General features: G+C 43.3%; 1 long non-coding RNA gene across 1 annotated transcript; it reads left to right on the forward strand.

Moving 5' to 3' along the window:
* The first annotated feature begins 10,897 nt into the window (after window positions 1-10,897).
* LOC144767490 (uncharacterized) lies at window positions 10,898-23,036 on the forward strand. The gene is made up of 3 exons (XR_013598233.1): window positions 10,898-10,988; window positions 11,549-11,614; window positions 20,032-23,036. It is a non-coding gene; the product is annotated as an uncharacterized LOC144767490 (long non-coding RNA).
* The last annotated feature ends 2,652 nt before the right edge of the window (window positions 23,037-25,688 follow it).

The raw sequence follows: 25,688 nt of genomic DNA on the forward strand, positions 1-25,688 counted from the left end.
CTTCAGATAAGTCTTCAATTCTATCCAGCTTGATTTTGATAAATTCCTTACAAGCTTTTGAAATTTTAATTGCGCTATTGAGCTTAACTCTACTGGGAGTTTTATCGAGTTTTAACGTTATTGATGCAGGCTCGTAGCATTTTGAATTCTTAACCCCATCCAATTAGACCTATGTTTATACTTATTATTCCCTTGTTATAAGCTCTATTGTTATGAATTCATACTTGTTCTACTGGGAGCTTCGCTGCATACGCTACTCGTAGAGTTGCTCTTTCAATTAATAGACTCATTGCGCGTTATTTAATACGTTTAAACTGTCATAATTACATTTTTGATGAAATACATTCAATTGCTAACCTTTGGATATCCGTGAACTTGATGGCATCTTTTAAAAAACGTTACCCACTATTTTAGAACGCACCGGTCTTCAGTTTCGTCATTCTCCTTGCCGAGCAGAGATCGCCACTCCATTCAAGAATCCAGCGTGAACACACGACAGCGACTTCTCTTCACCTTTCTTCATCTCGTTGGTCATACGCAACAACGCTGCTTATGCTCTGCCGTGTCCACGTCACTACGTGGCAGCCATCTTTTATCACATCACAAATTTGTTTCAACCGGAAACATAGCGTTTGGTTTAATATTATTATTATGTTCATGCCGAATGGATCATCTCATATTCATGCTCTAGCTCTACTTGTTTAATGATAATTTAATGCCAAATTCTTATGAGAATGTTCATTTATCATTAGCAAAATAAGAAGTGTTGAAAAGATGTAATGTTTAATATCTAAAGTTTTATGTGTATCTACTTTGTAACACTTACATAAGATTTTATTGATATTTTGCTTGGTGATTTCATAAATTTTATATTTCTCGTATTACATCATGGCTTTACAAACAGCAGTCCTTCCCTCACCTTTTCTCCCTGAGCCTGGTACACCTAAAATTAAATGGGTCCAGTGGTATAAAGCTTTTAACAGCTATATAATAGCAATTGATGGAGTATAATGTTCTCCTACAAGGAAAAACGCCATGTTATATAATGCTTTGGGTGCAGAAGGACAAAGAATTTTTGATCATCAACCTGTAGTTATTCGTCCACCTTCTGATGATTGGAACGAATACACTGAGGCAGTAGTGAGATTGGAAAAACACTTTAAAGATGAGCCAAGCATTATTGTTGAAAGACATAGGTTTTACACCAGAAAACAAAGAGAACATGAAAGTATTGATACTTTCTTGGCAGAATTGAGAATTCTCGCTGCTTCTTGTGAATTTGAAGGTCCTATTGAACAATATTTAAGGAACCAATTAGTTGTTAATTGTTTCAATAATGAAATTCAGAAGAAGATCTTATGTTGTAGGAATCCTTCACTTACAGAAACCTTAGAATTAGCAAGGGGCATTGAGAGATCCGTCTCTGCTTCTAAGGAACTTGTTAATAATTCTATCGAGCCTACTATTACTGAATCAGTAAATAAAGTGTCACAACACTTTTCTCAAATCTCTCATAGAGATAAACTTACTAACAAAAATGAGTTGAAAAAGGGAGATAAATCTCTCCAGTGTTTCAGATGTCGGTCAAAGGCACATCTTGCTAACTCTCCCACTTGTCCGGCCTTAAAGAAACAATGTACCAATTGTAAGAAAATTGGACATCTTACTTATGCATGTAAATTTAAGTCTAAAACAATGTATCTTGAAATGGAAAACTTAAATGAGGTGGGCATTGTTAAGCAAAATGAGTCCATTAAAAAGATCTTACTATCCATTGACATGGTTGATTCACACCAAGATTCTAACGGTGAGGATCCTATATGTGATATGAAAATTGGAGAAGTTCCTGTGAAAGTGACAGTTGATTCTCGTTCCCCTGTTACTATCCTGTCTGACAAATTTTTCTTTAAAGAATGGAAAGGAGTTAACTTAATTCCTCCTGACATTCGCACAGTAGCCTTTAATGGACAGGAGATTGACATGATGGGTTACTTTAACGATATTATTGAATCTAAGATCTATATAGCTAATAAAGGTTATAATATCCTTGGTTGGAAGGACCAAGGGAAATTTGGTATGGTATTAAGACCAGGTACTGATAAACCCATTTCCCTAGATCGTTCCAAGAATGTGAGTTCAGTGATCACCGATGGTTTGTCATTAGAAGCTGTAATCAATAAACATCAAGATGTCTTCTCCGACAAATTAGGTCCAGTCAAAGGCTTTGAACATAAAATAATCTTGAAACCAGATGCCTTTCCAACTATTCATAAGGTTAGACATGTCCCTCTCAGTATTAGGGATAAACTTAAAAGTCATCTTGATCAATTGTGCAATGATGGAGTCATTGAACAAATTGATTCATCGCTGTGGATTTCTCCCATCGTAGTCGCTCTTAAAAAGAATTGAGATGAGCGCAGATTGTGTATTGATCTAAGATCACTGAATAAAAATATTCAAATTGATTGTTTTCCCTTACCCCGCATCGAGGACATGTTGGCTCAATTAAAAAGAATGAAGGTCTTCTCCACCATAGACTTAAGAGCTGCTTACCACCAAATTGAATTGCACAATGAGTCCAAAGATCTAACTGCATTTAACACGCCATTTGGTCCTTTCAGATTTTTGAGGTTACCGTTTGGTCTGGCTTCTGCACCCTCAGTTTTTCAAAAATTAATGTACCAACTGTTTGGAGATGTCAAAGACGTTTATCTACCAATTCAGTACAGGAACATCTTTCAAAATTAGACCAAGTTTTAGGTATACTAAACAAGTATAGCATGACGGTCAAGAAACAAAAATGTACATTTTTACTAGATCAGGTAGAATACCTGGGTCATGTCATCTCTCAAAGGGGCATTAGTCCCTAACAGGATTTGTTGAAGGCTATCCGTGAATGTGCTCGACCTGCTAACAAAGATCAGTTGAGGTCATTCTTAGGGTTGAGTGAATTTTACTCAAGGTTTGTTCAAAATTTGGCCCTGATTAGTGAACCCCTAAGAGTTCTAACTAGGAACAAGGTCAAGTTCATGTGGGGTAGTGAACAAACTTTAGCATTTGAGAAACTCAAGAATTTGATAATCACTGTTCCTGCTCTTAAACCTTTTAATGAAGAAAACACTTCATATATTACTGTTGATGCTAGTAATATTGGGTTGGGTGCTGTACTCAGTCAAATGGTTGATGGAAACGAGAATATTATTGCATTTGCGTCACATCAACTCTCTTCTTCGGAAAAGAACTATAGCACTATAGAGAAAGAGGCCCTAGCTTGTGTGTGGGGTGTTAAACATTTTTCCACCTATGTTTGGGGCAGAGAATTTATCCTGATTTCTGATCACAAGCCTCTAATTTTTATTTGGAATGATAAGGGGCTAAGAAATGCTAGTCCTAGGCTGGTTTGTTTGTTTTCAAAACTTTATGATTTTAATTTTGTCATGAGACACATCCTGGGGAGAAAAAATTTCAAAGCAGATTTTTTATCCAGGTGTCCCTTACAAGATTCTGAGTATGATACTGTGTTGGATGACAAAGAAGTTGTGATCAGTCTGGTCGAGGGTTTGAGATTAATGGAGAACGTTGTTTCTCAATCTGAGTGGGTAAAAGCCTCGGCAGAAGATTATTCTCAAGAAATTCTTAGACGATATAAATCTGTGGGATGGCCAAGACAAAATCAACTTGACAAAAATGTTCTTCCTTTTTCTAAAGTTAAGGAGGAATTAAGTCTCAAAAACAATTTTATTTTGAGAGGTTCTCTACTCATTCCTCCAACTTTAATCAGAGATAACATTATTGCACTAGCTCACAAAGGTCATGGGGGTATCACAAGTACTAAAAAAAAGATTGAGGTTACACTACTGGTGGCCTGGAATGGATATCTGTGTGGAGACCTTGTTGAACAACTGTACTGAGTGTACTCATGCTGAAAAGTCTTTACACACATCTAATTCTCCTTTATCCCCAGTCAACTTTCCAAAAAATCCTTGGGAGAAGCTAGGGATTGATTATTTAGGTCCTGTGGGTGCTTTAAATCAAGGTTTCAGATTTATATTGACAATTGTTGATTACCACTCAAAATGGGTATCTTTCAAATTTATGAAGGATCCCGATACTGAAAATGTTATTAAATGTTTGAAAAAACTGTTCAGATCTGAAGGGGTTCCTGCATATCTTGTTTCGGATAATGGTGTGCAATTTGTTTCACACGATACGAGAGATTTTTTAAGTATTCTTGGAATAAAACATTTAACCACAGCACTTTACAGCCCACAGGGAAGTGGTTTAGTAGAAAGAGTGAACCGTGTTGTAAAAGATTCTGTTCAATTAGCCTTTTCTTCAGGTCTAATAGTACAAGAAGTAGTAAGTGACAGAATTTGGTTATACAATAATACTCCCCACTCCACAACTGGAGTCACTCCTTTTGCTATGTTGCGAGGGAGAGAGTCATTTAATGAACTTTCTACAGAATGGGTTGTGAGTAAAACTCACTTTGGTAAAAATTTACCCAATTTGGATATTGTCAAAATGAAAGTGAAAAGTTCTCAAATTAAGTCTAAATCTAGATATGATGAGAGTAAACATGTAAAAAATGAAGAATTTAAAGTGGGTGACAAAGTTAGAATTAAAAGACCTTTTAAAGTTAAGGGGTCTAGATTTTATTCGGAAACAACTATTGTTAAAGTAGGTAAACATTCGGTTATGGTAGTAGGTGGAAAATGATGGAGTAACAGAAATGTTGCCAGAGTGAGAAATTCTATAGAAACAGATTTTATGGCACAATATGATGATTTCTTTTATAGTATATCCAGTCATACAGTCTGTTCCTCTTCAAGAGCCAATGACTTGTCTGTTCTTAGAGATACTTCACAAGACAGTGGCCTAGATGTCGCACAAAATTCTGTGTCAATTTCTGATGCACATATTGAGAATGATTCCATTGTTTCTCCAGACACGTGTAGTTCTTCTATTAGAACTAGTTCTAGGTTGAAGTCCACACCTAAGTATTTGGAGAATTATGTAACTTGAATTTGTTTTAGTTATTGTAAGGAGAGGAGGTGTGTTATATCTTATGTTCATTTATTATTTTTGTTATATTTTCATTTAATGTATCTTTAACAATGGCATGTTATCAGGCGGTAGGGTGCCTGTGGCAGAGTCATCCCGATCCGCTTGCTCGCCAGAGGTAGTAGAACTGTGCCTTGCTCTGTGCCTAAATTGCTGTGCTCAGAGAACTGTTGTCTTTTAAAATTGCTGTTGACTGAAAAACGGAATTTTAATATTTGAATCAAACGATTGCACACACTTGCACATATTTTTAAAACGTGAAATTTCTCCGTGTCAGCCTAAATACCTCGCGCTACCTCGCGCCACCTTTCCTGTGTCCTGATTTAAAAGGGGGGGATGACGGTATTTCTGGTCAGTGGAGGAAGCCTGTGCTCGATTTCCACTCCTGCCCGCCCCTGTCCGACGAGGTATCTAGTACCGTTGTGCAGAGGGCGGGTCAGGGAGAGCCAGGCACTTCCTGTTGGGACATTGCTGGAGCGGTTAGCGCTCTAGCGCCTGCTTTTTTTCTGGCTATTTAGCCTTTCCACCTGCAAGCTGCGGTAGGGTGACTGTGGCAGAGTCAGCCCGATCCGCTTGCTCGCCAGAGGTAGTAGAACCGTGCCTTGCGCTGTGCCTAAATTGCTGTGCTCAGACAACTGTTGTCTTTTAAAATTGCTGTTGACTGAAAAACGGAATTTTAATATTTGAATCAAACGATTGCACACACTTGCACATATTTTTAAAACGTGAAATTTCTCTGTGTCAGCCTAAATACCTCGCGCTACCTCGCGTCACCTTTCCTGTGTCCTGATTTAAAAGGGGGGGAGGACGGTATTTCTGGTCAGCAGAGGAAGCCTGTGCTTGATTTCCACTCCTGCCCGCCCCGGTCCGACTAGGTACCTAGTACCGTTGTGCGGAGGGCGGGTCAGGGAGAGCCAGGCACTTCCTGTTGGGACATTGCTGGAGCGGTTAGCGCTCTAGCACCTGCTTTTTTCTGGGCTATTTAGGCGGAGCCTTTCCACCTGCGAGCTGCGGTAGGGTGACTGTGGCAGAGTCATCCCGATCCGCTTGCTCGCCAGAGGTAGTAGAACTGTGCCTTGCGCTGTGCCTAAATTGCTGTGCCCAGAGAACTGTTGTCTTTTAAAATTGCTGTTGACTGAAAAACTGAACTTTAATATTTGAATCAAACGATTGCACACACTTGCACATATTTTTAAAACGTGAACTTTCTCTGTGTCAGCCTAAATACCTCGCGCTACCTCGCGCCACCTTTCCTGTGTCCTGATTTAAAAGGGGGGAGGACGGTATTTCTGGTCAGCGGAGGAAGCCTGTGCTCGATTTCCACTCCTGCCCGCCCCGGTCCGACGAGGTACCTAGTACCGTTGTACGGAGGGCGGGTCAGGGAGAGCCAGGCACGTCCTGTTGGGACATTGCTGGAGCGGTTAGTGCTCTAGCGCCTGCTTTTTTCTGGGCTATTTAGCCCTCGCCCTCCTCTGAGCGTGCAGCGGTCACGCGCAGTGGAGCCGAAGCTACGCCGAAGAGTAGCTAAAGAGTAGCCCGTCTGCGCCCGTCCGCGACAGGACGGGGCTAGGGGCTACTACCTCTGTTCAACCTGACATGGACCGTACGGCGGCTACCCGATTCAGGTACACATCCCAAGCCTTATTTGACCAGCAACCTCAGAGGGAGGGGGGGGGCGGGGTGTGTTCATGATCAATTGCCATGTCCTGAAGGCCCATTCTCATGCATTCAGTGCAGATTTCAGGCATCTTACACCGTAAACCTCACAGGAGGCATTGAAAGTTGAACATCAGCACCCAAGGGCTGGAAAAGTTTTCTTCTTAATGTCCGCTCTCTGCCTAAACACCATCTTGAGGTATGGGACTTTATTAACACACCACAAGAAAAAACTGGTGGTCTAGCAAGGAAAAAAGGAAAGAAGTCACAGAACACAGGTAATGGCAAATCATATGCTCATATGACAGCTAATCGTAGTAAGATGATCCTGACACATGTTCAACTTCATGACAGAAGAAACCCTGAGGAAGGGAGACAGAAAGTAAGGATTTCCATCAACTGCCCTTCGTGGCCAGTGTCATCATTTGGAACTCCATAAGTGCCCCAGTCACCTCAGCTCTTCTGGCAGCAAGCCAAACGCTAGTGAACTAGGCGTGATGTAAGGCCAATGATAGACAAATGACAGGCTGAGTATCTCAAAGAAGTATACTGACAGAAGCAGTGCAAAGATAGAATTGTGAATATAAGTGAATTAAAAAAGTTCAACAGAAGTCCAGAATATATTTATTAGTGACAACTGGTGAGCTTGTTAAAAAAACACAGTGTCGGCTTTGAATTTATCTACCGAGAGAAGATGGTCTACTAGTTTCAGCCGTGATGGGCTCAAGGACCCCGGATTTCTTCAGGACCTAGTTATAAAAGCTACTGCATTTAAGTGCAAGTTTTGAAACAGTGAAAACAAAACAGCAACAGAAAAATCACAATGTAATTACAAGTGACCAATCACAGTACCTCTACACCGCAGGATAAATTATTCATACCTGTAGAGATAAAACAAACATCAAACCTACAGAAGAAAAGCACTTGCAAACTATGTCAATCGCTCACTCTTATCCTGTTCTGTGATAACTAAATACATTATAGAAAGTAGTGGTTCACTCACCTATCCAATGTGAGGTAACAAACCTCACCTCACCTGGCACTGACTCAGGTCAAGGGAGGCACCGCCCTGCAAAAATAGGATTTAAAAAATATATATATATATATATACACATATCAGCCCAATGAGCCACCTGTCCTGTCTAGGTATATAAGGACAGAATGACCTTGTATGTACTGGCTGATTCCTGAAAAACTAACATTTGTCCCCAGTAATAAGCTTATGAACTGATGGCCAGTTGGACAAAAACAACTTGCTAGTAATAGCATGGAGATCTAAAGAACCTTGCAAAAGACATTCACTCAGTAGGTACATTAAAAAAACTGAAAAGTGTGCCAAATGTCATTTCCGCAAAAAGTCATGAGGAACATAAGTTGGTAATATCCACCAACGAGGAAGACATGCTAAATACCAATCTACCTAGCCTGATACTGGCGCAGGGAATAAGGTAACGTCTTCTTCTCTCTAAGAGGACCGCATTTTCCCTCTCAGAACTCGCCATGCAAAAGCATTGAAATGCTGATGGCAAATGTACAGTAAAAAACGGACTCCCCAATGTCAAAAAGATACGCGCTGTAAAAGCGCTTCTGCTGCATTCAGAGAGCTAGATGCGGAATTCAAAACGCTCACCTCTCCGTCGATACCTCCGGGTAAGTCCTGAGGCAGGGGGAGGTAGCGTTTCCTCATCGCCAGCCGCCATTAGAGCTCCCCAGGCCGAATCATGTGACATGTGACGTCACAAGGGCCCGTCCAATCGGGAGGTAAAACTACAAAAAAAGTCTACGGACTGGGAAATGTAGTCCATAAAGCGGCATCAAAAATGCTTTATTTGCGTAGAAAGACCGGACGCATATGGGCTTGTAAGCACTATTAATACAAACTTGTCAAATACTTAACACAGTGTTGTATAAACAATCAAAGTGTTTAAAACAACATAAGTCTCAATGTTATATGTATTAAAAATCTCAAGTGTCTATGTGCCCTCGCATTTATGTATACAACCTTCAGTTTCTTCATTCCTATGTACAGTCAGCAAGGAACATAACTTGCAATCAACATAATAGACAACCAAGGAATATTAATAGTAAGTCCATATGTCCTATAGCTGCACATTGAATGAGAAAGGGACCTAGGAGACATCCACTAGTAATAACAATAAGGATGTCAGAATGCTTATCATAGAACGCATTTTTTATCTACACCCATGCAAGATTTGGTTAAAATTTGATCTACAATTACGTAGGGATTTATGGAGAGTATCGTAAACAAACGTGGACCGTAACAGAGGCATACTGTTCATAATAGGGTCCAAGGAATGTCATCATTGAGACCCTGTGCATCACTTTTGAGTTTAAACACCCATCTCTGCTCTTTTTGAAAAAGGTATTTAGTCTTGTCACTCACATGGGGGGGTATGGCTGGTTTCTCCAGAACTGTCCAGAAAAAATCTTCAGGCTTATGTTTATGCTCCAAAAAATGTCTTGTCAGCTTGGAATTAGACTTGCCACAGCGGAAGGTACTTTTATGTTCCAGCATTCGTAGTTGTACCTTTCTTGTGGTCATACCCACATATCGTTCCTTACACGGACATTCAATTAAATAGATTAAATGGTCATTGTTACAGTTGGAAAAATGTGACTGAATCCAGGGTCTTTAAGTGCCTATGTCTATTGTTTTGGTTTGTTTAGTTTGCGGGCATATCGAGCAATTTCCACACGGGGAATGGCCTTGGACCGGAGGTAGGTCCCACAAGGTGTTATTCGTCCTAGGTGTCATCCTTGGTCTTGTATGTACCGGAACGTCCCGCAAATTTTGCCCTCTCTTAAATGCAAAAAGGGGCAAGGGGATTCGTTTATTTCTGGTATTAAGGAAACGCCAATTCTTCCGGATGCATTTCTGCAAAGCATTGCTCATGGTGCTGAAGGTATTGGCAAATGTCAAACGCTCCAATGGGGGTTTCGTAATTTTAGGTTCCAGTAAAGCTTCTCTATGGTTGTTTGAAGCCCTCTTGCAGGCCATTCTGACCAGGCGTCTAGGGTACATCTTGCCTTGCAACAGTTTGGACAGATTGTTTGCATGATGTTTATAAGACTCTGATGTAGAGCAATTGCGTCTAAGGCGCACAAACTGGCCAAAAGGCAGATTTTCCTTTAAAGATCTTGGATGCTGGCTATCAAACCTCAATAGCGAGTTACATGCCATTGGTTTGCGAAGAATTGACGTTTCCTTAATACCAGGCACTCAAAGACCCTGGATTCAGTCACATTTTTCCAACTGTAACAGTGACCATTTAATCTATTTAATTGAATGTCCGTGTAAGGAACGATATGTGGGTATGACCACAAGAAAGGTACGACTACGAATGCTGGAACATAAAAGTACCTTCCGCTGTGGCAAGTCTAATACCAAGCTGACGAGACATTTTTTGGAGCATAAACATAAGCCTGAAGATTTTTTCTGGACAGTTCTGGAGAAACCAGCCATACTCCCCCATGTGAGTGACAAGACTAAATACCTTTTTCAAAAAGAGCAGAGTTGGGTGTTTAAACTCAAAAGTGATGCACAGGGTCTCAATGATGACATTCCTTGGACCCTATTAGGAACAGTATGCCTCTGTTACGGTCCACGTTTGTTTACGATACTCTCCATAAATCCCTACGTAATTGTAGATCAAAATTTAACCAAATCTTGCATGGGTGTCGATAAAAAATGCGTTCTAGAATAAGCATTCTGACATCCTTATTGTTATTACTAGTGGATGTCTCCTAGGTCCCTTTCTCATTCAATGTGCAGCTATAGGACATATGGACTTACTATTAATATTCCTTGGTTGTCTATTATGTTGATTGCAAGTTATGTTCCTTGCTGACTGTACATAGGAATGAAGAAACTGAGGGTTGTATACATAAATGCGAGGGCACATAGACACTCGAGATTTTTAATACATATAACATTGAGACTTTGTTGTTTTAAACACTTTGATTGTTTATACAACACTGTGTTAAGTATTTGACAAGTTTGTATTAATAATGCTTACAAGCCCCATATGCGTCCGGTCTTTCTACGCAAATAAAGCATTTTTGATGCCGGTTTATGGACTACATTTCCCAGTCCGATGACTTTTTTTGTAGTTTTACCTCCCGATTGGACGGGTCCTTGTGACGTCACATGTCACATGATTCGGCCCGCGGAGCTCTAATGGCAGCTGGCGATGAAGAAACGCTACCTCCCCCTGCCTCAGGACTTACCCCGAGGTATCGACGGAGAGGTGAGCGTTTTGAATTCCGCATCTAGCTCTCTGAATGCAGCAGAAACGCTTTTACAGCGCGCATCTTTTTGACATTGAGGAGTCCGTTTTTTACTGTACATTGGCCATCAGCATTTCAATGCTTTTGCATGGCGAGTTCTGAGAGGGAACAATTTGGTCCTCTTAGAGAGAAGACGTTACCTTATTCCCTGCGCCAGTATCAGGCTAGGTAGATTGGTATTTAGCATGTCTTCCTCGTTGGTGGATATTACCAACTTATGTTCCTCATGACTTTTTGCGGAAATGACATTTGGCACACTTTTCAGATATTTGAATGTCCCTACTGAGTGAATGTCTTTTGCAAGGTTCTTTAGATCTCCGTGCTATTACTAGCAAGTTGTTTTTGTCCAACTGGCCATTAGTTCATAAGCTTATTACTGGGGACAGATGTTAGTTTTTTAGGAATCAGCCAGTACATACAAGGTCATTCTGTCCTTATATACCTAGACAGGACAGGTGGCTCATTGGGCTGATATATGTATATATATATATATATTTTTTTTTAAATCCTATTTTTGCAGGGCGGTGCCTCCCTTGACCTGAGTCAGTGCCAGATGAGGTGAGGTTTGTTACCTCACATTGGATAGGTGAGTGAACCACTACTTTCTATAATGTATTTGGTTATCACAGAACAGGATAAGAGTGAGCGATTGACATAGTTTACAAGTGCTTTTCTTCTGTAGGTTTGATGTTTGTTTTATCTCTACAGGTATGAATAATTTATCATCCGGTGTAGAGGTACTGTGATTGGTCACTTGTAATTACATTGTGATTTTTCTGTTGCTGTTTTGTTTTCACTGTTTCAAAACTTGCACTTAAATGAAGTAGCTTTTATAACTAGGTCCTGAAGAAAGCCGGGGTCCTTGAGCCCATCACGGCTGAAACTAGTAGACCATCTTCTCTCGGTAGATAAATTCAAAGCCGACACTGTGTTTTTTTAACAAGCTCACCAGTTGTCACTAATAAATATATTCTGGACTTCTGTTGAACTTTTTTAATTCACTTATATTCACAATTCTATCTTTGCACTGCTTCTGTCAGTATACTTCTTTGAGATACTCAGCCTGTCATTTGTCTATCATAGGCCTTACATCACGCCTAGTTCACTAGCGTTTGGCTTGCTGCCAGAAGAGCTGAGGTGACAGGGGCACTTCTGGAGTTCCAAATGATGACACTGGCCACGAAGGGCAGTTGATGGAAATCCTTACTTTCTGTCTCCCTTCCTCATCTTACTACGATTAGCTGTCATATAAGCATATGATTTGCCATTACCTGTGTTCTGTGACTTCTTTCCTTTTTTCCTTGCTAGACCACCAGTTTTTTCTTGTGTTGTTTATAAATAGAATTGGGGATTGAAACTGGTTAGGTCTTTAAATATTTTCCCTGAGACCCCCTTTCTCTCCCCCGGTGGGAGTTGAATCATGTATGATTACCTGAAATCCAGAAATCTGTTTTTTAACAGAAACCTGGCTAAAACCACACATGACCCCTGCCATAACATTAGGAATCCCTGCAGGATATAAAATTTTAAGGCTGGATCGCCCGACTAAAACCGGAGGCGGAATAGCCATTATATATAAAGAAGGTTTAAACGTTTCTGTAATTGAACAGACCAGTCACCCCTCGATGGAAGTGATGATATTTAAGATCAATTCAGGTCCTAAAGAACACTGGAAAGGAGCCCTGATTTATCGCCCCCCTGGACCAAGTACAGGATTTACTCTGTCTCTAACTGAGCTATTAGCGCAACATCTTAGAGCCAAAGAAAATGTTCTCCTGTTAGGGGACTTCAACTTTCATGCTGATATCCCTGATCATCCTGAAACTTTGTCCTTGTTTTCCGACCTTGCTCTTCTTTTAGGATTCAAGATACAGAACAATGGCTCTACCCACATAGGAGGTCATACTCTAGATTTAATCTTCTCCAACTGTCCCACGATACACTGTCATCCCCCGACCCGAGTAAACTGGTCAGACCATTGTGTGGTCGAATTTTCCCTCCCTGGTTTGGTTAAACCCACTAAACAACCCCCTGCCCCTCCCATATGGCGCAGACAATGGCATAAGGTCACTCTAGATGCGATTCAGGAAATTTGGAGAGAGCCGCTCATCGCGGCAACAGATAATGTACAGTCATTCCTTTCCAAACATAACACAGCTCTCTTGGAAACAGTCAATCTCCTAGCCCCGCTGAAATTGATGAAACAACACTCTACATCTAAGCAGGAGGTATGGTATACCGAACATCTTAGACTAGAAAAGCAGGGTTGCAGAAAGCTGGAAAAAATATGGAGAAAAACTCACACCGAAGAAAGTAAGAAGACCCACTCTGAAGCCATGTCTTCCTACTACAAAAACATCAGACTAGCTAGGAAAAACTGTCTGGCGTCACAGCTAGCAGAAGCAGGCAATTCCTCCAGAGAGTTATACAGGATCTTGCAGACCTTCGTGAAACCCTCGGCCTGTGAGAGTCCTGACGAATTCTCCCAAACCTTATGTAATGACATCTCCCTATTCTTTGAAAACAAAATAGAGGCTATCTATGAAAAAATTATTACGGCCAACAACTCCAAAGATACTGCTATCTGTACTCGGGCCCATTCTAGCACACACAAGGGTACTCTGATGGCCTTCCCAGAAGCTAGCCAAAATGACATTTTGTCCCTGATAAGCAATATAAAAACAGGCTCCCCTCTAGATCTCCTTCCAGCTAAAATAACTGCCTCATTGAGTAATCTACTCTGCCCAATGATGCAAACCATCATGAATCTCTCTCTTAAAGAGGGACAAATACCACAAGACTGGAAAAAAGCAGTAGTAAATCCGATTCGGAAGAACTCGGCCATGCCATGGACAGATCTTTCCAACTTCCGCCCCATCTCCCTACTGCCATTCTTGAGCTAACTGACCGAGAAACATGTGAACACTCATGTGTCCAATTTCATTGAGGCAACAGGGGGTCTGGACTATTCTCAATCTGGGTTCAGACCCAACTACAGCACCGAATCTGCGCTCCTCTCCGTGGCAGATAACATCAAGATGGCACAGGATAGAGGAGGCTCCATGATTCTGGTGCTGTTAGACCTGTCTGCAGCTTTTGACACTGTGTCACATGAGATTCTTCTCGGTCGTCTGCAGAGAGTGGGGATTGGAGGTGTGGCACTGTCCTGGCTAGAGAGTTTTCTCTCTGGCCGCTCACAAAGCGTCAGCTTGGGCTCCTATCGTTCCACCTCTAGGGAGCTCACTAAGGGGGTCCCACAGGGCTCATGCCTAAGCCCCACATTATTTAATGTGTATGTGGCCCCCCTTGCTGACATCGTGAGAGCACATGGATTTACCCCAGTGTCATATGCTGACGACACCCAGCTCTTGTTCCCCTTCCAGACTCTCACCCCTGCCATTAAGAATGCTTTTGCCGAAGGCATGAGAGCAGTGTCTAAATGGATGACCTCCAATTGCCTTCAGTGTAATGTTGGCAAGACCGAGGTGATGCTTTTTGGGAAAGCTAATCTCCTTTGGTCACCAGACTGGTGGCCTTTGGACTTAGGACCTGTCCCATGGCCAAAGCAATCTGTGAAGAATCTGGGAGTGCGATTAGATCAGGGACTAGTTCTAAAAGAACATGTGAACTTGGTGACTGGATCATGTTTTCGGACAATTGGTCTTCTAAGACGAGTATTTCCTTTTCTATCAGACCTCTATAGACAGACCCTTGTCCAGGCCCTTGTGATAAGTCGGTTAGATTATTGCAACGGTCTTCTCATCTCCGCCAATGAAAACGTGCTTAACCGACTGCAAGTGGCCCAAAACACAGCGGCCAGGCTAGTCCTTAATGTTCCATCGAGAACTCCGTCTAGGCCCCTTTTGGAAGAGCTTCACTGGCTGCCCATACGTCAGCGCATTAAGTTTAAGATATGTTGCATCATACATAAAAGCCTCTGTGGCACAGGCCCGCAATACCTGGCCCAAAAATGTCAGTTTCATAAACCGGAACGCCCTCTGCATTCCAGCAGCCAACTTCTACTAAAAGTTCCCCCTATTAGGAAGGCTAGGCAGGGTGGCTGAGCCCTTTCATACATAGGGCCCACCCTCTGGAATAAACTCCCTATCAGTATGAGGCAAAATTCCAATCTTCTTTCCTTCAGGAAAACACTGAAGACACACTTGTTTTTTGGGAAGGATAGTCCTGTTGGCACCTCTGAAAGGCTCGGATTCTGACATTATTGGCGAACCAAGCGCGGAGATACCACTTCGGGGGTCGAGTCCTGCGCTATACAAGCAAATAAATAAATAAATAAATAAATTATTGCATCTTCCAATTGAATGTGCTTAGCAGTTTAGAATGTTGGGCTTGGGCTGGTCAGTCTAAGCTGGAGCTGATAGAAGAAACACTCTGTTTGGATCTGAGTGCTGCACTTGTATAAGGATAAATATCATTCTTATTTATCATACTTCTCATCTCTTCATTGGATGCAACAGAACAACTCTTACATGCCCGGCAAGCCACAAGCTTACCTCACAGAAGCCATCAACAGACAGGCACGTGGAGAGATCTTATACATGCGCCTACTAGGCCTCCCCTTGGCCGACCTCCACGCATGGGCCAGCCGGGGCAAGGAGGGGTCCTGGAGACTCTGTCACAATACGTGAGAATCCTGGCTCCACCTTCTATGTTGCTGCCCACGGCTCAACGCCTCAGGAGGCTTCTCCTGAAACCAATGTACATAATGGAAGCAGCTCGCTCCTGCCTGGAGGCATCGGTGCCGGGCTTCTTCAAACTGATGCAAAGATTCTTTCGAGGAGTGGGTTAGGTTATTAAAGCACACAGACACATTCTCCGTCCCCTCCCCCCTCCTGCAGCTCTGCAGCTTGCCACACCCCCTCAAAGATTAATAACAGAGTATTACAAAAAAGACGAACTGACAAGGCATCTGAAAAGTGGCTGCCACTTCATACTGTGCATTTTAATGCTTCTTGGCACTTGCACTTTCACTCTTGATGCCTGATTGTTTTGGTCGCCTATTTTCAACATGTGGGGCTCACTCATTCTATTTTGAGAAAATGTAACCATTGGCACTCTTTTTTATTGATGTAACTATGCTCCTGCATAGGAGAAGTCACACATTTTATATTAACCAGGAGCATATGGTTATGGTTTTTATTAACTAAAACTAGAAAGCAAACTTATAAACTTCTGGACTGATGTAGCATTCCACCTAAGAATCATGTATATTGTTTGCTTTTCCTCTTGAATATGCTGTGGTGAACAAAATGATAGTAAAAAATATATTAAAAATAGTATATCCTGTTCAAATTGAATGTGGTATATGTGGTTTATCCATTGTGAAGATATGGTGTTCCTACCACAGTGGTGACTAAACATGCGGTATCACGGCCAGACTGAATCACCTACTCCTGGAAGATTAGGGACCGACGTAGCTACCATGTCCCATAGAGCATTCAGGCACATGGCAGTAAGATGTTTCAAGGCCAGGCCTAGGCTGAAAGCACTTTATCTTTTTAGACTCCCTATCAGCTGGAGTGGTAGGGAAATTCCCAGGTGTGATTCAGACTGGAGGAAGACATGATATACAGCAGTGGTCTTGGGTCAGCTTTAAACAGGTGCAAATCTCTACATTATGTATAGAATGACTCAAATTCCCCTTCTTTTACTAACATGAAATGTTAGTACTGCCATTTTAAACAATATATATATATATATGCCATTTACTTGGACTGCTATAGTTTATAGAAATTGTGTATTGTATCTAAAGCTTCACTTTTGTTCAGTGACGGAAAAGGAATGATTTCCCCCCCTTCATATGGAATGGATATGTGTTTATTCAGTAAAGGATACAAGCGTTTGCTCAAAGGAGAGACAGTGACTGTCCCCTCTCCTGAGTAATGCTGCTGTTTAAAATTGTTTTTCAAAAATCACTGGGGGTAGATTCTGTTTAGGTAATCAGAGGCAGGAATCTGGTTCAATATTATTAAATGTACAAAGCCTCTGACACCATAGATTACACAGGTTATTTTTTGTTCAAGTCCTATTTATTGACTATGAACGCTATTTGTCTTAGCACATTATTTTAGGGTTCAAACAGGTACACATGGGGTGTGAACAACTCAGCTTAGAGTATCTCCTTATGACAAAGTGCATTCACTATTTACAACAACATGTAAAAAACACAATTGCAAAATTACAATGACAGAAACGGTCCACAAAAAAGGTAAGTGAGTTAATGTGACAGCAAAATCTTATTTACAAATGGTATTTCAAGGTCCTACCATACATCTAAGAGAGATTATGTTATTGTCCCTGGGGAATATTATCAATTTGTCCCTCCAAGGTAAAAGTAAGTTGTCCTGTAGCTTGCCAGGGACAGTCATGTATTCAAAGTTATAAGAATCCTTCCAAATATTCGGGGTCGTCTGTAAAGATCACGGGCACATTTTTTACTTGTAAACCAACTGGAATGGTTCCCGCTCGTAGGTGTTCTAGTAGTACAGACTTTTCCACACTCGGGTACGTGATCTCAAATAATTATCATTCACACTGATTTGTAAATATCACCCACAAGCACTGTAATTGGTCCTATGCCCAATATCCTATCACTAAAACATGCCCCTTATAAATCTCCCCCAGGTGTGACATGATGATCCCCAACACCTACTGTGAGCCCTGATGAAGACCTGCCTTAAATTTCCTATCCTGTCAAGATTTCTATCCAGGTCGAAACGCGTAGGCTCAACTTAAGTGCCAGGAGAGACACAAGCCATATGATCCAATTAAATACTTGGGACATATAGTGAGAGACGTATCTCACAATCAGGCATCTTATAACTTTGAATACATGACTGTCCCTGGCAAGCTACAGGACAACTTACTTTTACCTTGGAGGGACAAATTGATAATATTCCCCAGGGACAATAACATAATCTCTCTTAGATGTATGGTAGGACCTTGAAATACCATTTGTAAATAAGATTTTGCTGTCACATTAACTCACTTACCTTTTTTGTGGACCGTTTCTGTCATTGTAATTTTGCAATTGTGTTTTTTACATGTTGTTGTAAATAGTGAATGCACTTTGTCATAAGGAGATACTCTAAGCTGAGTTGTTCACACCCCATGTGTACCTGTTTGAACCCTAAAATAATGTGCTAAGACAAATAGAGTTCATAGTCAATAAATAGGACTTGAACAAAAAATAACCTGTGTAATCTATGGTGTCAGAGGCTTTGTACATTTAATAATAATGCTGTTTAAAATTGCACTCATTTCCTTCAATTGTGTGGAGATTGCTCTTGGGCGCTGTCAGGGACCCCCAACATCAGTCGTTTAAATGTGACTGCAACAATCATACGCATGAGGTGCCAGACACTCAGCTGCTGAGGCTGGCTCCACTGCTATCATTGTTACTGTAGGATACATATCCCTAGAGTCCAGGGGCATGAGGGGCAAACTGTGCCCTAATTAAATCAGTTTTTCATGTCACGTGGGGGCATTTGCCTTGTTTGCATTTGGGGCCTTGGCACACCTGCTCCACCAGTGCTCAGCAGGGTCTTGTCACTGTGTTGCATTTCTCAGCATGGTCGTCGTAGACACCCCACAGGCAGTTCCTCACCTTCAGGGGGACGCACACACAAGCTACACAATGACCTGAATGAAACACCCCTGCTGTGGTTGCACCCAGTCATCACAAGTACCCCACATTTTCTTTCTCTAAACTAGTTCGCCAGAGCGCAAGGCCCTTCCAACCTTCTACCCAGAATATGTTTTACCAGTGACAACAACAGTGGCGGCTCCTCGAGGGAGTGCTGATGGGCGGTGGGGCTGTGGAGGAGCAGGGTGGGGGGTAGTAAACTCCAGCATACGGCCGAAGGGAATTAAGTAAAGAAATAAATAAATAAAACAAATACATTACGCGCTCTGCATCGCCATTTTTCGTTGTGGCGGGCGCAATGTAATTCCTGAACCTGAAAAGTAAGAACACATGTGACAGGGGCAGTCCTCATGGGAGGATACACAATTCCAAAAGGAGGGACTGCTAAGCCTATTCACCAATCAAAAAACAGCATTTAGAGGAGCCAATTGAAAAGATGGGCTGTGCTTAACCGCTTCGCTGTGGCTGTAATTTTTCCCCAGTACTGAGAAATCCCACGCGTTCCCGGTTCGGACGGCCCTCGGCCGTCCTACGCACACGCCCACCGTGACATCAGATGGCTGGGGGCTCCGCCCGAGGCACGCAGGAGGTTAAAGCCCATATTCTATTAACAGCATGCCTCGTAGAGACAGCGCATGCCCTGCCTGGGCGAGACGTAGAAAACACTCTTTTCAGATATAATTCGAGGCAGAGAGACCTTAGTGGTTTCTTAACAGGTGGACATTCAATTACGTACTTGCTACTTCTCACACTGCCACACGTTCTGAGGGATAATGTGCTCCACCCCAGAACAACATCAGAAGGCACCGAAATTCATGGGAAGCTGGGTCCACCGTGCTTGCAGTTTGTTTATTCCAGACACCACTGGTCAGTGGATTTACGTGGCCCACTGAGGCCAGGACAAGCTTAACTCTGAACTTAATTTTTTTCTAAGAACAGGACATCTGCGCTGGCGGCTGCACTGGGGTTAATTTATTTTAATTTATTGTATCTACTAGTTGATTGTGACCAGAGCGACGCAAATGAATTCCAGGTCGGCCGGCCGAGCGTGCAGGTTTTGTTTTGTTCAAATACATGCAGTGCTTCATGACTTTATAAAGTCGGAGGAGTTCTAATTATGAGTTACTAATGCATTTGAATGCGGTGATACAGTCATCTGCATTAAAATGGGTTACTCTAACCCCCAATGTGTGGTACTTGGCAGGGCTGCCTAAAGGGCTGAATGTGTGCTTTACTAATGCATGTTATGGAAGCAGCAGATAATGTAAAACATGTTTACTTCAAAAGTCCCCCTACTAATCTATACCTCAACCAACCAATATGGGCGCTTTCTCCAGGTGGACCTATCACCTTCAAAGCAGTGGATCAACTCCTGCAGCTCTTCTTTCACCAGAAACTCTGCAGCTATTTCCAGACAAGGCCATTGTGAAGTATGTTTCCTCTTGACCCTGGAAGAAGCTCATGCTCCCTGCTGGGCTCTGGATATTGATCTCTGCTCAGTAAGTAACAAGACAATCAAACTGAATTCCAGAGACCTGTAAAAATGCGTTTTTATCATCCATATATTAATGATGCAGATGGCTAACTATATATGTTGGACTGTCGTATACTCAAATGCGCCTACTCTCCGACTCTCTGCTGTAGCTCACAGTAATGCACAGCATCGTTCATTGCACCATATTCGAAGCATGTCTCAACATGCTACACAGAATGTGTAGCAAGGATCCCAGAGAGTGTTCTGTGGTCTCTTAAGTGGTAGGAAGTGCTCTACAATTCCTTCAATACAATAACTTCATGTCCTTCCCCAATTATATTTTTCACATATTTACCACAATACTTTTGCTTCCCTCCACATCTTTAATAGCCCTTTCCAACCTTCTCAAGCTATCTACATTTTAATCCCACCTCTTTCTGTCTTTTTTCTTCTCCCTTGTCCTCTTATTTCCACCCTCTCTTAGCCTACTCGTCCTCTCTCCACTTAACTTCCACCTCTCATTATGATTCCTTCATCCCATGCATCAACTATTTTCTCCTAATCTATATATTATTCCTTTTACCCAGTCCCCTTCTCCTGATCTACTGCTTTGCTTTCAGACCCTCGGTACCCATTACCAATCTCTTGCCTTCCCCATCTATACTATCTGCATTTTCCATGTTCCTCTCTCGTGCCCTCTGGGGCACTTTGTGTGCCCCCGGAGCACTTTGGTATTACAGAAGGGGCATCAGGGGCAGCAGATGCTTGTGCCCCATGCAAGTTAGGGAATCCCTTTGCCTCTGCACCCCCACTTGTATTATACATGTGGGCGCAGAAGCAAAGAAGCCATTAGGAGGCCCACTGACAGTGCCCCACCTAAAAGGTGGCATGTGCCCCCAGATTTCAGCCCTCTGGAGGAGGTAAAGGGGGTCCCATGGACACCCAGACATCCCATTGCAGGTGGGTGCAGTCATTCACTGCACCGTCTGCAAGGGGATCTAAAATCCTCTTTAAAGAGCAGACTGGTAGCTGCCTGCACTGTGAAAACACGGAGATGCCTCAAAGCAGCCGCTCTGTTTTTCACATGAATTTGCTTCCCTGGGGCCAGTGCGAATCGCTGCTGCACTGGAAGCAGGGCATTTCATGTAATAGGGTGCTCTTTCCCTGTTTGTGCCTGGTGCACCTGTTTTAAAGTGTGTCAGGCGCAAACATATAATGTGCAGCAATTACATAAAAGGGCTCCTAGAGCCGTATTACAGAAATTCCCCGGGGCGCAACAGGTGTTTGCTCCCGCTTTGCGCCCCCCCCGGGCACTTTGGTATTACAGAAGGGGCCGCAGATGCTTGTTCTGCCCCATCTCTAATACTGGAAGCGCTGGCGCATATTCAGCGCCGGCACTTCCTCAAGAGGCCATTCCATGATTTGCATGGGGGTGTCGCCCCATGGGCACAGAGGCAGAGAAGCTCTCACGAGGCACACTGACAGTGCGTCACCTAAAAGGCGGCGCGCTATCAGTGTGTCCCCTGATTGCAGCCCTCTGGAGGGGAGTGGAGTGGGTCCCATGGACCACCTGACATCCCAGCACTGCAACCATCTGCCGGGGGATCTCTAATCCCCTTTAAAAGTGCAGGTGGGTTGCCGCCTACACTGTGAAAACACAGAGCGGTTTCAAAGCGACCCCTCTGTTTTTCACATGAATGCGCTGCCCTGGGGTCAGCGTATTCCATGTAATATGTCGCACTTTCCCTGTTGGTGTCTGGCGCACCTGTTTTAGTGTGTGACGGGCACCAATAGGAAAATTGCGCCCAACACATAATAGGGCCCCTGGTGTATTACCATGTCCTCCACTGTTTGCTTCTACTATTCTCTGATATCCTCTCTTTCTCCTCCATTAAGCTTAAGGAGCTTTAGATGGGGCTTTGCAAAATCTTCAACAAGCAAATCTCAAGCTATGCCCTCCTAAAACTACCCTCATTGCTTTTTAATTTGTCATAGACAGGCAGGAGTATCACTTTCTCGCCACTTGAGAAGGACAAGAAAAAGATACCTACGCATCACTACTAGTTCAATGCATTTTGTCAGATGCACCATGCATTGGATTTCTGTTTTATCCAATCTCTTGAAACTCCAAGTGATGAACCAGACAGTGGGTTGGGCAACAACAGAGAGTCTTGGTGCAGTCAGTCGTTACTAGGCCGCAGCATGTGCTTCCTGCTGATGTCCAGGGTACAAAAGTATTGCACTGTTATTGGATAATTGTTGAAGGGGGGGGCGCAAATAAGGTTTTGGCGAATTTCCTAGACTGAGTTTTGCAAAGGTGATTTGTTGATTTGTTTTCAGACAGAAATTATAGTTTACTGTCTTTGATGTGCGGGATGAGGTCCTTTGGTTGCTATAAATGACAATGTTTTTTATTTGCGTTGGCAGTGGAGTGATCATTGTCCTTAATGTTACCTGGATTGTGCATTAGATGTTTACGAAGGTTATTAAAAAGTGTTTGAAAGCACTTGCACCAGATGTTAAATGAGCAACGGGAGTATGTTGGTGAATGTTAATTGAACAGGAAGAATGTCATATCACTTGTAGGAGGTTGGCTTAGCATATGGTGCACACTTATTTAAGTGAAGCACCTTGCACTAATCCAAACAACCATTATGGTGATTTTAGTGGTCTAAGACAAACATGGAAAGCTCTCTAAGTGGTAGCTATGGAGAGCAGCCTTCAGGCTCAGTCCAGAAGGAGTTTTAAGCACCTTGTTTTACCAGAAGTAATCATGTAGTGTAGTGTTAAACGAAAAAGAACCACACAATGTAGCTATAAAAATAGTTATATTTATTATGCACTAACACATTGGTATAGCCCCAACCCAGATATATAAACACAATACACACAATATTTCAAAAGGAAACAGGTAAGTAAGCACAAATACACAGGAGGTGACCAAACCATATACTAAGAAAGTGGACCGAAGTCAGCACAAATACACAGGGGGTGACCAAACCATATACTAAGAAAGTGGACCGAAGTCGAGACCTGACCCATAAAACGTAGAAGAGCTGGGGACCCAAGGAACCACCGGAGGTAAGTACCCAAGAACCCCACGGAGGCTGTGTGCAGAGTGGAAACAAAGCTAAGTACTCAATGCAAGTCAATAGGGAGGTTGCAGTTGCAGTTTTGAAGAAGGACCCTTCCCAGTGAACCCTGAAGAAACACCGTGGACGTTGGAAGGTTGGAGAGTCACCCGACCCGTCTATGCCACTCGGGAGAGACAAGAAGGCACGCAAGACAAATGACCACCCATGATGGAAGATGCAGGAGAGTTGACATTGAACATGTTGCTGTGAGGACCAGGTGATGCTGTGGAAGACAAGAAGCAGTTTATGAGCTGTCCCACATCGGAAGTCGGTGTCCGGCGGGAGCACCAAGAAGCCTTCGCAGCAGAAACAGATGTGGAAAACGAAAAAGCTGCAGTGTCGGGACCAGCAAGGTCCAAGAGACTCACCATGTGCAGGAGAGGCAGAACAGGCCCGAACAAGCAAGGGAGCCCACTGGAGCCAAAGAAGACACTCAAGAGGTCCCATAGGCTGAAGGCATAGGAGTTGCGAGAGACCCACGGAAGAGGTGTGGCGCCGCGGCCAGGGCGACTGACGCTGGAATCTGGGGACCACGGTTCGATCCCCGGCTCCGGCGGCAGGTTAGCCCAGCACCATGTGACTCTGGGCAATAGCTCGCTTAATCTTCCCGACGGCCCCCAGCGCCTAGAGACCCTTACGGGTGATTGTGCGCTTTACAAATGTGGACTTTACTTTACCCTCGAGCAGCTAATCAAAGATGCAGGCCCACGGTGCAGAGGATGCAGTAAGGACAAAGACCTTTGGAGGATGAGATGCTGGAGGCTAGAGCTTCCTGAAGCCCGAAGATCTCTGGAGAAGAGAGTCAACAAGCCTTGGTTAAGGCAAGTAATTGAGGTACACACAGGGGTTCTGTTCCAGCAGTTCAGACAAGGGATACTGGCCTCAAACTTGGTGAGAAGACAGTGCAAGCCTGGAGTGAGTTGTTGAACTGCCACCTGTGTTGCTGAACCTTTCAGAGTGCATGGGAGCTCAGGAGCAGCAGACCGGTCAGCTTTGTTGCGGTGCCTGCAGATGCAGAGAGTGACTCCTTCACTCCAAGGGAGATACATTTGGGTGTCTTTGATGCCCACTGGCCTGGAGAAGAACCTGGATGGAGAACAGGCACAAACAACGCAGAAGACAGGCAGGAAGACGAGACCAGGAGCAGCAGGAGTCTTCCTTGATGCAGTCTCAGTTCCAGGAAAAGTCCAACAAAGTCCTAGGTGCCCAGACTGTTGAAGTGGATGTGGTTTTTGAATTGAATCTTGTGCCATGATTAATCTGAAGAGCCACCCACAGGTAAGCCCTTAAGTACCCAAATGAAAGGGTTGGGATGATTCACCCCCTGCCAGATGAGGGGCTAGACAGAGGGGAGGATTCTCCCATGTCCTTTGTCCAGTTTTGCACCAGAGCGGGAGCCAACGGCTCCCTGAACTGGTTTCAACAGGAGTATGCAAGAAGGGCACCAACTGTGCCCTTCAAAGCAGTCTGGTGGCACTGGCAAGCGCCCCCACCCCAGCCCAATACACTAAGTCCTGTCTGTGAGGGGGTCACACTGCCATGGGACAGGAAACCTACTGTTCTACCTTCCCCCTGCTGTGGCTTAGCAGTAGGGGACAGAATCATGTCTGTAGTCTGCGGCAGCCCTAGCTTGCTATTAGACCCTGAAAGGCTGGTACTTTGAATAGAGGGGGCTCCCTTGGGGAGCCCTTCAGTACATGGGATCCTACATCCAACACTGAAATTGGTGTTGGGGTAGGATTCCAGCATATTTGATACCAAACATGACCGGTTTTGGTGCAGCCAATATATAGTTAGATATCTCGTAATTGACTTGATGTCCACTAAATGTATAAAATGGCTGACAACACTTATAAAGCCTGGAGAATCGACCCCTTGGTTTGTAAGGGGTGTCCTGCTCATGCCGGGCTCCCTCACACTTAGAACCAAGCACCCTGCCTTCAGTATTGAAAGGCCTACCTCGGGGGTGACATAGGTTTTAAGTGCAGTGACCTCAGATATAAGGAAACATGTCTGTGGTGAGTGGTGCTATCACCAGCTCCCTCAGGCTGCAATAGCAGGTCTGTAGTCACAGTCTGAGTGGTCTCTCATGGGTGGCATAATATATGCTTCAGCCCATGGCAGACCCCTGGTGCACCTACGCCCTGAGTACCTTAGTACCATATGCTAGGGACTTATAAGGGTACACCAGTAGCCAATTAGTAAGGTACCAAAGTACTTACCACAGTCCAATTTAGGGAGAGAGCTCAGTGAATGGGGTCCTGATTAGCAGGATCCCAGTCAGACTAGTCAGAAAGCAGAATGACACCAACAAACAGTGGGGGTAATCATGAAAGCAGATCCTACTTTCCTACACCACTGCTCACAGAGATTGATAAAAAAAAGT

This window comes from Lissotriton helveticus, chromosome 7, assembly GCF_964261635.1.
Source record: "Lissotriton helveticus chromosome 7, aLisHel1.1, whole genome shotgun sequence".
Lineage (NCBI taxonomy): Eukaryota > Metazoa > Chordata > Amphibia > Caudata > Salamandridae > Lissotriton > Lissotriton helveticus.